Raw genomic sequence first — 13,116 nt, 5'->3', positions numbered from 1 at the left:
GTATTTTTTAGTAGAGACGGGGTTTCACCGTGTTAGCCAGGATGGTCTCGATCTCCTGACCTCGTGATCCGCCCGTCTCGGCCTCCCAAAGTGCTGGAATTACAGGCAAGAAAGTCATTTTGTATTTTAAAATCCATAATGCCACAGCAGAACTATCACCAAACTAGCTAGTTTGCACAAACAAGCCAACCTTACCACATATCTTCAAAGGTAAAAATTCTGACAGAGGACTGGCAATGTAAAAACCTCTGGATTTTCTGAAAATGAAGAAATAAGCAGATCACTTATTCCTAAACTACCTAAATGAAGGTCTACCTTAATGTACAAGACTTCCAAAAAGAATTCCATAACCTTCCTTGAAAATACATCCTGTTGCCAGGCATGGTGGCTCATGCCTATAATCCTAGCACTTTGGGAGGCCAAGGCAGGTGGATCACCTGAGGTCAAGAGTTCGGGACCAGCCTGGCCAACATGGTGAAACCCCGTTTCTATTAAAAATACAAAAATTAGCCAGGTGTGGTGGCATGCGCCTGTAATCCCAGCTACTCGAGGCTGAGGCAGGAGAATCACTTGAACCTGGGGGGCAGAGGTTGCAGTGAGCCGAGATCGCGCCACTTCACTCCAGCCTAGGCGAAAGAGAGAAACTCTGTCCAAAAAAAAAAAAAAAAGAAAGAAAATATATCCTGCTATACTCTTTTAAATCACATTTTAAAAACATACGTGGGCTGGGCACAGTGGCTCATGCTTGTAATCCCAGCACTTTGGGAGGCTGAGACAGGTGGATCACGAGGTCAGGAATTTGAATTTGAGACCAGCCTGGCCAACATGGTAAAACCCCATCTCTACAAAAAATACAAAAATTAGTTGGGCGTGGAGGCACGCACCTGTAATCCCAGCTACTCAGGAGGCTGAGGCAGAAGAATCGCTTGAATTCGGGAGGCAGAGGTTGCAATAGGCCAAGATTGTGTCACTGCACTCCAGCCTAGGCAACAGAGCGAGACTATGTCTCAAAAAGAAGTTAAGTAAATAAATAAACATAAAAAACAAAAACATACACAAATACAAGTATAAGAAAATGAAAAACCTCTCTCCTTACTCAAGTTGGTACTCTCCAAATGATCCTAAAGCCAAACAAACAAACAAACAACCCACCCCCCCCACACACACACACAAAACCCTGTATGATTCCTTTGTTCTTAATTTCTTTGTCTTAGCAAAGACAACTAGTCAGCTACCTACTTGGCCAAGCCAGATACCTGAAAATCATCCCGGCACTCAGCCTTTCTCTGGCCTGATTTTACCTCCTTAGTAGCTCTCGAATTCATCCCTCTCCCCAACTATTTCAGTCCTACTATCCTGAGACATTTTTCCTTAAATTATTGCTTTAAATAATTTAGAGACATATTGGGATGGAACTCTGTTAGAGGCAAAGAGACCAAAATACTCAAGTATAAGTGATAATCGAGTATTTTAGTCTCTGTGCCTCTAACAGAGCTCCATCCTAACATGTTCTAAAACACAAATCTGACCATGTAGCCCCTCTTTTTAAAACCCTTCAATTGCTTCACACCACCTTCAAGACAAAGTCCAAATGCATGGCAAACACGGTCCTTCTTCATCTGGCTTCTCTCACCAGTCCCCATTCACAGACTAACCTCCAGCTACCCTAAACTACTTACTGTTCTCCAAACAAAGCATGCCCTCTTTCAGAGCCTCTGTCTACGTTCCTCCCTCTGCCTAGAAAGAAATACCATAACCTGTGCATGTCTGGTTAAAGTCTACTCATCTTTAAAGAGTCAGTTCAGGAGTTAACCTCTTCAGGGAAGCTAGACTCTTTTTTTCTTTTTGACAAGCCCCTATCTGGCTTGGTTAGGTCCTTCCACTTCATATAATTCGGATTAACACCTTCTTCTTACTTCTATTATTGTGTGCATCAACCTTATAGTAAGTTCCTATTTCCTTAATGGTTGACTGTATCTTATTTGTTTAAACATACCCTTGCATTGTAACACACTGCCTGTTATATACAGCATACTATAAATTTGAAGAATTGAAAGATAAAACAGACCCCCATCACAGTACAGGCTATGTCACTACGTAGGAAAAGTCTCAGCATACAAGACCAGAGAATCATCAATGTTGGAAGAGACTGAAGGTGTAAGAGTCCAACCTCCCATTGACAAAGGAACCACTGACAACTTCCATTAAAGGAGGACATCCAACGTCTGTCTAAATAGATCTAGTACAAGTTTATTTGCTCTTTGGGCAGCTATTTATTGTTGTACCATTCTGTTGCCCAATAAGAGAAAAGACTGAAAGTGTCAGCCAGTTTAGGGTCTAAGTATCTTGTCACTTTCTTTTTTTAAAAATGAATTTGGAAAAACAAAAACACATAATTATGATATCTTGCTTAATACTTCTTAATGAATAATTATCACTAGCCTATAATTCCAGCTACTCAGGAAGTTGAAGCATGAGAATCATTTGAACCCAGGAGGCAGAGAGCTGAGATTGTGCCACTGCACTCCAGCCTGGGCGGCAGAGTGAGAACCTGCCTCAAAATAGTAATAATAACAACAATAAAGCACATTAAGACTTTAGAGATAAAAATACATATAGCCATCACCCCAAACTCCACAATACACATATACACAGACTTCATTAGAATAATATTAAGAATTAAACCTTTACTTATAAAACAAAATAATTTTGCTTTGATATAGCAAGGATTGATTTAGCAAGGAACATCTTGATGAAAAAGGGCAGAACTGCTGAGGATGCTGGCCTACTTTTTACACTAGCTTTCCTCCTGCATCTGTCAAGTGTGGGATGAGAAAAAGGTGCTGCAATCTGGAGAGAGAGACTAGAATAAAAATATATTTGATTCCAAGAATGGGGAGGTGATAGAGGGAATGGGGTAAGAGACAGAAAAAATGCCACTGAAAAAATTACAGAAATAAGAAATAAGCTGTTAAAAACAGCTCTGCTTCCCTTTACTGACAAATAACTTGGCAAAATACCTACACGTCTCTTCAATTCTTTAGTCCTCTCTTGTCTTACTCCTCTCTTTTTCCCTCACCCCCGACTCTCCCCTTATCCAAGCCATCAACAAAAGACTTCTAAAATACATCTCAAAACTGTCCACTGCATTTAATCTCCACCACCCACAGTCCAAGATAACTTTGCCTCTTACCTGGACTAGTATAAGCCACTAGTATTTATTTCTATGTCCTCTGTCGTCCCTCTCTCATCAACGATGTACAAATTAGCCACCGTAATCTTTAAAAATGTAAAATGGATCATGGCATTGCTTAATAGTTCCATGGCTTTCCAATGTATCTTGAAATAAAATCCAAACTCTCACTATTCAGTGAGTCAGTATGACATAATAATTCACACTGCTCAAGAAGTGGTGCTTACAATAGTATGAGAACATCACAAATACACAGTACATGTTAGCATATATAAAGGTATGGCCCCGGCTGGGCGCAGTGGCTCACGCCTGTAATCCCAACAATTTGGGAGGCCGAGGCAGGCAGATCACCTGGGTCAGGAGTTCAAGACCTGCCTGGCCAACAGGGTGAAACCCTGTCTCTACTAAAAATACAAAAAAATTAGCCAAGTGTTGGGGCAGGCACCTGTAATCCCAGCTACTCGGGAGGCTGAGGCAGGAGAATCACTTGAACCTGGGAGGCGGAGGTTGCAGTGAGCCGAGATCGCACCATTGTACTCCAGCCTGGGCGACAAAGTGAGACTCCATCTCAAAACAAAACAAAAAAGAGTATGGCCCCTGCATGTCTCTCTTGCATTGAGGTGGCATTCTTCCCAACTAACTCTTTATGATCCTTTCAGTTAACTGCAAGCTCATTCTCACTCTAGGCCTGTTGTTTCCTTCTCCCTGAAATACTCTTCTCCCAGACCCTTCACCAATACATTTGTCTCCCACTCATTCTTAACTCTCAACCTAAAAGTTGACGTCTTTTTCTACTTTCTAAATACCATCCTCTATGATTCCTTATTATACTACTCTTTTCATTTCCTTCACAATTTATTTTATCTTATTTTATTTGGAGACAGGGTCTATCTTAGCTTTTATTTTATTTTATTTGGACACAGGGTCTCACTCTGTCACCAGGCCAGAGTATAGCAGTACAATCTCACTCACTGCAGCCTCAACCTCCTGGGCTCAAGCAATCCTCCCATCTCAGCCTCCTGAGTAGCTGGAACTACAGGCGCATGTCACCACACCCAGCTAATTGTTGTGTTTTTCGTAGAGATGGGTTTTGCCATGTTACCGAGGCTGGTTTTAAACTCCTGAGCTCAAGCAACCCGCCCACCTCAGCTTCCAAAAGTGTGGGGATTATAGGTGTGAACCACTGCACCTGGCCTATAGTTTCTAATTACTTTGTTTCATTGCTTCAGCTCTTCCTTGATCATCAGATGCTTCAGCATCCATTCAATAAGTTATCTAACTTGCTAAAGGTAGAAAGCATTGGCTTCTGTTCTTTCCATCCAAAATAATCTTTTTTTTCAAAATAATCTTAACTAATGTGGAATATTAAGTATTCTCCTTTGACCAAAAAGCTAAATAACTGTTCACTAATATAAATATGTCAAAGCCCATGCTATGATTATACATAGATTCTTCCTTTAATTTTTTTGATGTTTCAGAATTTCTTTCTTTTTTTTTTTTTTCAGTTTGGGGGTACATGTGAAGGTTTGTTACACAGGTAAACATGTGTCATGGGGGTTTGTTGCACATATTATTTCAACACCCAGATATTAAGCCCAGTACCCAATAGTTATCTTTTCTGCTCCTCTCCCTCCTCCCACCCTCCCCACTCAAGTAGACCCCTGTGACTGTTGTTTCCTTCTTTGTGTTCATAAGTTCTTATCATTGAGCTCCTATCAATTGTTAATTAAATAATATTCTGTATCCAACAAAGTATTGTGCTAGGTACTAGAAGAGCCAGGATGAAAAATTTTTTATTTTAAAATAACTTTCATCAAGACCTCAAGGTATTGAATTATATAAGAACACAATGAAAGAAACAGAAAAGAGGCATTTCAAATAGGGAATGGGGTAGAATGAAAAGTCATGCTATGTACGTAAAAATATGTGTTTCCTCAAAACTAAGATACTACTGATTATAAGATGCACCACTATTTTATGTTCCACTGAAAAAGAAAACATGGAGGCCAGGTGTGCTGGCTCACACCTATAATCCCCATGCTCTGGGAAGCTGAGGTGGGTGGATTGCTTGAGCCCAGGAATTCGAGACCAGCCTGGACAACATGGCAAAATCCCATCTTTACAAAAAATACAAAAATTAGCCAGGCGTGGTGCTGTGTGCCTGTGGTCCCAGCTACTTGGGGGGCTGGGGTGGGAGGATCACTTTAGCCAAGGAGGAAGAGGCTACAATGAGCCATTATCTTACCACTGCACTCCAGCCTAGGTGACAGAGTGAGACCTTGTCTTAAAAAAAAAAAAAAAAAAAAAAAAAAAAACTGCTAAAATTGTTTGTTAAGAATTGTTCATTTATTGTGAAATATCACAATAATAAGAAGTATCCCAATGGGAGACGATTCCCAGTTCCAGAGATGTTAAAGTGTGAGAGAAAGAGGGAAAAGAGAACGAGGAAAAGGGGAAGGAGGAGAAACAGAAGGTGAAAGAAAAAGAAAATTATCATCCAATTTTGTTTCTTTGAGACTGCGTCTCACTCTTGTCACCTAGGCTGGAGTACAGTGGTGTGATCATGGCTCACTTCAGTTGTGACCTCCCAGACTAGGTGATCCTCCTACTTCAGCCTCCCAAGTAGCTAGGACTACAGGTGCGTACCACCATGCCCAGCTACTTTTTGTAGAGACGGGGTTTTGCCACACGTTACCCAGGCTGGTTTTGAACTCCTGGGGTCAAGTGACCCACATGCCTTGGCCTCCCAAAGGGCTGGGATTACAGGTGTGAGCTACTGCACCTGGCCTATCACTCTATTATTAATAGAAAATCAGCTTTCCAAGAACCTCGGCAAGCCTCAATGATACAGAATATTGGTTACTCACTAAAATTTGTTATCAAAAAGTGGAGAAAAGGCCACTTGAAAGAGTGATCATGGGCTGGGTGCAGTGGCTCATGCCTGTAATTCCAGGACTTTGGGAGGCTGAGGCAGGAGGATCGTTTGAGTCTAGGAGTTTGAGACCAGCCTGGGCAACATAGTGAGACCCTGTCTCTATTAAAAAAAGAAAAATTTAAAATAAATAAAGCTGGGCGCAGTGGCTCACACCTGTAATCCCAACACTTTGGGAGTCTGAGGCCGGTGGATCACCTGAGGTCAGGAGTTTGAGACCAGCCTGGCCAACAGGGCAAAACCCCATCTCTACGAAAAATACAAAAAATTAGTTAGGCACATTGGTGTGTGCCTGTAGTCCCAGCTACTCAGGAGGCCAATACAGGAGAATCACTTGAGCCTGGGAGGTGGAGGTTGCAGTGAGCCTAGATCACACCACTGCACTCCAGCCTGGGCAACAGAGACCTTGTCTCAAAAAGAAAAAGGAAAAAAAAAGAGCTCAGACAAAATGGATCAATTCCTACAAAAAGACACTCTCTAAAAACTGACTTAACTAGAAACACAATCTTAAATGAAACCATTCAGAATACTGCATACCTCCCCAGCAAAATATTAAACCCATCACCCCCAAAAATACCATACCCAGACAGTTGAACAGAAGTTCAACAAAACTTTCATAAAAAGATCATTCTAGTCTTTTTTTTTTTTTTGAGACAGAGTCTCGCTCTGTCGCCCAAACTGGAGTGCAGTGGCCGGATCTCAGCTCACTGCAAGCTCCGCCTTTCGGGTTCACGCCATTCTCCTGCCTCAGCCTCCCGAGTAGCTGGGACTACAGGCGCCCGCCACCTCCCCCGGCTAGTTTTTTGTATTTTTTAGTAGAGATGGGGTTTCACCGGGTTAGCCAGGATGGTCTCGATCTCCTGACCTCGTGATCCGCCCGTCTCGGCCTCCCAAAGTGCTGGGATTGCCCGGCCCATTCTAGTCTTAAATAAATCTTTTCAGGGGGAAAAAAATAGTTTCTAACTCATTATTTGAGGTTGGCATAATCTGGATACCAAAACCAAATAAGGACAAGAAATTAAAATTATGGGCCAATTTCACCTGTGAATGAACATAGATGCAAAAATCTCAAACAGCCCAGGTGCAGTGGCTCATGCTTGTAATCCCAACACTTTGGGAAGCCGAGGTGGGAGGACTGCTTAAGCCCAGGAGTTCAAGTCCAGCCTGGGCAACATAGCAAGGCCTCATCTCTACAAAAAATTTTAAAAGTAGCCAGCCATGATGGTGCACCCCTGTAGTACCAGCTACTCAGAAAGCTGATGTGCGATGAACACTTGAGTCCAGGAGTTTAAGGCTACAGTGAGCTATGATCATACCACTGCACCAGACTGGGTGACAGAACAAGATCCCATCTTTTAAAAACAAAACAAATTAATAAACTAAATCCAACTGTATATTTTTTTCTAAAAAGTTCATCATGACAGCGTTTGGTTTATTTCAGCAATTCAACATTATAAATGTCATTCACCACATTAACGGAATAAAGGAGGAAAACTATGTGATCATCTTGTAAATGCAGAAAACGTATTTGATAAAATTCAATACTCATTCTTCACACAAAAAATATCTTGGGCTACTAGGAAGAGAAATGCCTTTAACCTAGAAAAAGTTTCTACCAAAAATATATAGCAGGCCGGGCATGGTGGCTCAAGCCTGTGCCACCATGCTAGGGTGGGCGGATAACCTAAGGCAGATAACTTGAGGTCAGGAGTTCGAGACTAGCCTGGCCAACATGGTGAAACCCCATCTCTACTAAAAGTACAAAAATTAGCCAGGCATGGTGATGCCCGCCTGTAGTCCCAGCTACTCAGGAGGTTGAGGTGGGAAGATCACGTGAGCCTGGGAAGCTGAGGTTGTAGTGAGCTGAGAATGCACCACTGTACTCCAGCCTGGGTAACAGAGCGAGACCCTGTCTTAAATAAATAAAAATTAAAAATAAAAATAAATAAATACACATACATATATACAGCAAACCTTAGCCATAATAGTGAAACAAAATAAGTACTTCCTTTAAATAATTAAGTGCAACATAAGAATGTTCATTTTTTTTTTTAGACAGGGTCTTGCTCTGTTGTCCAGGCTACAGTGTAGTGGCACGATCATGGCTCACTGCAGTCTCAACCTCCTGGGCTTAAGCAATCCTTCCACTTCAGCCTCCTGAGTAGCTGGGACTACAGGTATGCTGTACTTCCACACCTGCCTAGTTTTTATTTATTTATTTTAGAGATGGGGTCTTGCTATGTTGCCCAGGCTGATCTCAAACTCCTGGGTTCAAGTGAAGGAATGCCTACTACTAATAACACTTGCATTGAATACTGTACTGAAAGTCCTAAATAGCATAGTTAAGGCAAGAGAAAAAAATAAAGCACGGGAAAGAAACAAAACAGAAAATGCAAAGAAAACAAAGAGGGAAAATATACCATTTACAATAGTAACAAGAAATAAGGTCTCTTTTTTTTTCTTTAAGACAGTCTCACTGTGTCACCCAGGCTGGAGTGCAGTGGTGTGATCTCGGTTCACTGCAACCTCCATCTCCCAGGTTCAAGCAATTCTCATACCTCAGCCTGCTAAGTAGCTGGGATTACAGGCATGTGCCACTATACCTGGCTAATTTTTTTTTTTTTTTGAGATGGAGTCTCGCTCTATCGCCCAGGCTGGAGTGCAGTGGCCGGATCTCAGCTCACTGCAAGCTCCGCCTCCCGGGTTCATGCCATTCTCCTGCCTCAGCCTCCCGAGTAGCTGGGACTACAGGCGCCCGCCACCTCGCCCGGCTAGTTTTTTTGTATTTTTTAGTAGAGACGGGGTTTCACTGTGTTAGCCAGGATGGTCTCGATCTCCTGACCTCGTGATCCGCCCATCTGGCCTCCCAAAGTGCTGGGATTACAGGCTTGAGCCACCGCACCCGGCCCTACCTGGCTAATTTTTGTATTTTTTAGTAGGATGGGGTTTTGCCATGTTGGCTAGGCTGGTCTTGAACTCCTGGCCTCAAGTGATCTGCCCATCTTGGCCTCCCAAAGTGCTGGGCTTACAGGTGTGAGCCATCGTGCCTGGCCATCTTATTTTTCTTTATGGAAAAAAGAGAAAAAGAATTTGCTGAAAAATATTTTAAATATCCAAATAACCAAAAACATACTCTATGATCAAGGACAGTAAGTCTCAATACTGTAAAAGAAGGAAATAAATTAAATGTATGTGCAGAATAAAAGCTATAGGCTGGGCATGGTAGTAATACCAGCACTTTGGGAGGCTGAGGTGAAAGGATTGCTCAAGCCCAAGAGTTTCAGACCAGCCTGGGCAACATAGCAAGACTCTGTCTCTATAAGAAAAAAATTAAAAAAAAAAAAAAAAAAAAAGCTACAGAGCTCTGGAGTTCATACAAGGCAGGTCCCAATCTTTAAATAGCTTTTGAATTTTTGCATAATTTTGCTCAAATTATCTCCCATTCATGGATGTTTATGCAACAGATATAAACTTATTAGTAGTAAATAATCATAGGTATCTTACTTTAATGAAATTGTAGTAATAGTTAATACAGTACTTTAGGATTCTGACAGCTAGAATAAACAAGTATGAGAAAAGAATACATAATCAGTTCATGGCTGAGTTCTAGTTGAACTAGTGGTCCCACTGGTTCAAAGGTCATTCAGTGTGCACATTCACCATAGTGCAAGTTCTAATAAGCACTCCTGCAAGTGATAAAATGTTGCCAACATTTTACGTAATACATAAGGTTTTGGTTCTTGGTAATTTTCCGTCAAGGCTGCCAAAACACCATCTCCTCATAAACTACCTGAAAATGTGGACATTTATTCTAAATACAAATTGCATTCTGAAGGGGAAGGCAGACAAAACACATTCATAATGCAATGACCATGTTAGGCTCAATGGGTACTTCTAGTGGACCTATGTATGGCCCTTATATATGTAAGGCTCTTATACATGTGAGATCTATAAGCAGTTGCCCAAGTTGCTTTATAATAGACCTGAATTTGATCAAATGAATAATATTCTTTAGATCTAACTCATTCGAGTTTAATTTTGTTTTATGTAAGTTTTGCCATGTCCTACATTGCTGCCTAAACATTGCTTTATCCAAATTTCCTAATACAGAATTAGATATTATGATAATTTTCTTTACTGGTTGCTAGGAGATGATAATACTAATCACTGACATTCACTGAATACTTACTGTGTGCCAGGCATTGTTGTAAATGCTCTGTATGTATTAAATCGTTCAATCTTTACAATAACCCTATCAGGTGGATAATATTACCATCACAATTTTACAGATGGAAAACTGAAGTATGGAAAAGTTAAGCAACTTTTCCAATGTCACACAACAAGTAAATGAAGTGGCTAAAGGATTCATACCCAAGTAGTCTGTCTCCAGAGACTAAACCCTTAAATACCATTTATACTGCTTTTCACAATATTGAAAAGATATGTGAAATTATTATAAAGGACAAAAACACTCAGCATTAAAAATATTATCAGTAATTGTTAAACAACAGTTAAGCAATATTAATACTAACACAGCTTATCACAGGTTGATACTTCACAGCTATTTCAGATTCATGGTTATGATTAAGAGTTTTGAAGTTGGACAGACCTGGCTCTGAATCTTGGCTGTGCCCTTTACAAGTTGTGTGATTTTGGACAACTTTCGTAACTTCACCAAGCCTCAGTTTCCTCATCTGTAAAATGAGAATAATAAACATCTCACAAAATTGTTGTTAGTAACATAATTATTGCTGCATTGCACTGACATAGTAACTCCAAACAAAATACCTATACACAAAATAAAGAGGATGTCCCATTTTCCCGATAAAACAAGACTTTATTATAATGATATACAGAAGATGATCACTCCAAGTTACTCCAATTGTAAGATCCACACACTAATGTAGAACCACAATTTTCTCTAATACATGACAAATAATTCCCCTATATAAAACTCAAATATCTACAGGTAAATTACTCGATCTTTGAAATAAAATATTGTGTGTGTGTATGTATATATATATATATATAGAGAGAGAGAGAGAGAGAGAGAGAAAGAGAGAGACAAATACAATATTGTTATTTATTGAGAGCAACTCCCACAAATCCCATTCTACACATATTCCTAGTAAGACCAGTAATTAGTATTCAAGGGGCCCAAAACAGGAAGTGCTGTGTCAAGAAGGATCAGTTTGGCCAGGCACAGTGGCTGATGCCTGTAATCCCAGCACTTCAGGGGGCCTCCGCAGGAGAATCACTTGAGCCCAGGAGTTCAAGACCAAGCTGAGCAACACAGGGAAAACTCGCCTCTACAAAAAACTTTAAAAATCAGCCAGGTATGGTGACATGCACCTGTGGTCCCAGTTACTCTGGAGGCTGAGACAGAAGAATAGCTTGAGCCTGGGAGGTGAAGGCTGCAGCGAGCTGTGATCATGCCACTGCACTCTAGCCTGGACAACAGTGTGAGACCCGGTTTAAAAAATAATAATAATAATAATAATAATGGACTCGTGGCACTGATAGGAAGGAATATTTACAAGAAATAAACAGAAAGAGACAGACACATTGGCAAAGTCGTAGGGAAAATGAACACCAAGATCAATGGAATATAAGGGAAACTTCTTCAAAACACTCTAGAGAATCTCCATGTTTAATCCCACAGTCCTATATTTATTTCCATTTTCACGTAAAGTTAAACGAAAAATTCCATTCATTCTCTTGTAGCAAACAGCAGTTTCTGCAAAGTGTTTAAAAACAAAACAAAACAAAACTTGGCTTGGAATTTGTTTTGCATATTTATTTCTGTCCCCAAAGAAAATATGTGTTTGGCAAGAGGGTAAATATTATAGAATGACAGTTATAGAACTGGGATTTGGCTTTCAAAAACGGAAAGTGCTCACAGAGTATCTATTCAGCTATATATTAAATATTTGATTTACAAAGAAAATTACACAAGCAAAATTAAACTATGAAATGGTATTCAAGGTTAGAAACATGGCAATTTGGGCCGGCACAGTGGCTCACACCTGTTAATCCCAGCACTTTGGGAGGCCGAGGCAGGTGGATCGCTTGAGGTCAGGAGTTCAAGACCAGCCTGGCCAACATAGCGAAACCTTGTCTCTACTAAAAATACAAAAAATTAGCCGGGTGTGGTGACGGGTGACTGTAATCAATTCCAGCTACTCGGGAGAATGAGGCAGGAGAATCACTTAAACCCGGGAAGCATAGGTTGCAGTGAGCCGAGATCGCGCCATTGCACTCCAGCCTAGGCAACAAGAGCAAAACTCCGTCTCAAAAAAAAAAAAAAAAAAATTGAAAAGAAACACAGCAATTGGGATAAACTATTGATGGAGAACCTACTGTGTGTTAATACAGTCACAATATTCAGTATTAAGAGGAGTACAGAAAACCACTGACATAATCTCTAAGCTCTAGGTTCTCATAATCAAGAAAAGGAATATTAAAAGCCTGTATGACAAGATACTGCAAATGCTTTAAGAGAGGCACAAACTGCAACATGCCTTAAGAGGGGGATGAGATCACTGACTTAGAGAGAAAAAACAAGAAAAGACTTCATGGAAATTGTAGCATTTGAAGAGTGGAAGTCCAACAACCCTAACTTCTGAATATAAAAACAACTTAAACTAAAAAGTTTTCCTTCTGTTAGTATGGAGGTGTACATTGTCTCTCAGGTGTCACTAAAATGGAAAGTGGGTAATAAAAATGTACTAAATAAATCTAATAGAACATTTTCTTTTTTCTTCTTTTTTGAGATGGCGTCTCACACTGTCACCCGAGCTGGAGTGCAGTGGCACCATCTCAGCTCACCGCAACCTTCGCCTCCTGGGTTCAAGTGATTCTCCTGCCTCAGCCTCCTGAGTAGCTGAGATTACAGGTGCTCGCCACCACGCCCAGCTAATTTTTTGTATTTTTAGTAGACACAGGGTTTCACCATGTTGGCCAGGCTGGTCTCGAACTCCTGACCTTGTGA

General features: G+C 40.7%; 1 protein-coding gene across 10 annotated transcripts in view; it reads right to left on the bottom strand.

The window, feature by feature from the left end:
• NUMB (NUMB endocytic adaptor protein) overlaps positions 1–13,116 on the bottom strand; it is a 198,596-nt gene that overhangs the window by 91,501 nt on the left and 93,979 nt on the right. For 7 of the 10 annotated variants that reach the window (XR_002724690.1, XM_023183267.1, XM_023183328.1 and 4 more), the window contains one exon: positions 10,735–10,819. The exons of the other annotated variants lie outside the window; for them this stretch is intronic. The gene's annotated coding sequence lies outside the window, so the exon portion shown is untranslated. The remainder of the gene's footprint in view (positions 1–10,734; positions 10,820–13,116) is intronic. 10 annotated transcript variants of the gene reach the window in all.

This window comes from Piliocolobus tephrosceles, chromosome 6 (assembly GCF_002776525.5).
Source record: "Piliocolobus tephrosceles isolate RC106 chromosome 6, ASM277652v3, whole genome shotgun sequence".
NCBI lineage: Eukaryota > Metazoa > Chordata > Mammalia > Primates > Cercopithecidae > Piliocolobus > Piliocolobus tephrosceles.
The sequence above is the reverse complement of the archived record's forward strand: the minus strand, read 5'-3'. Positions and strand labels throughout refer to the sequence as shown.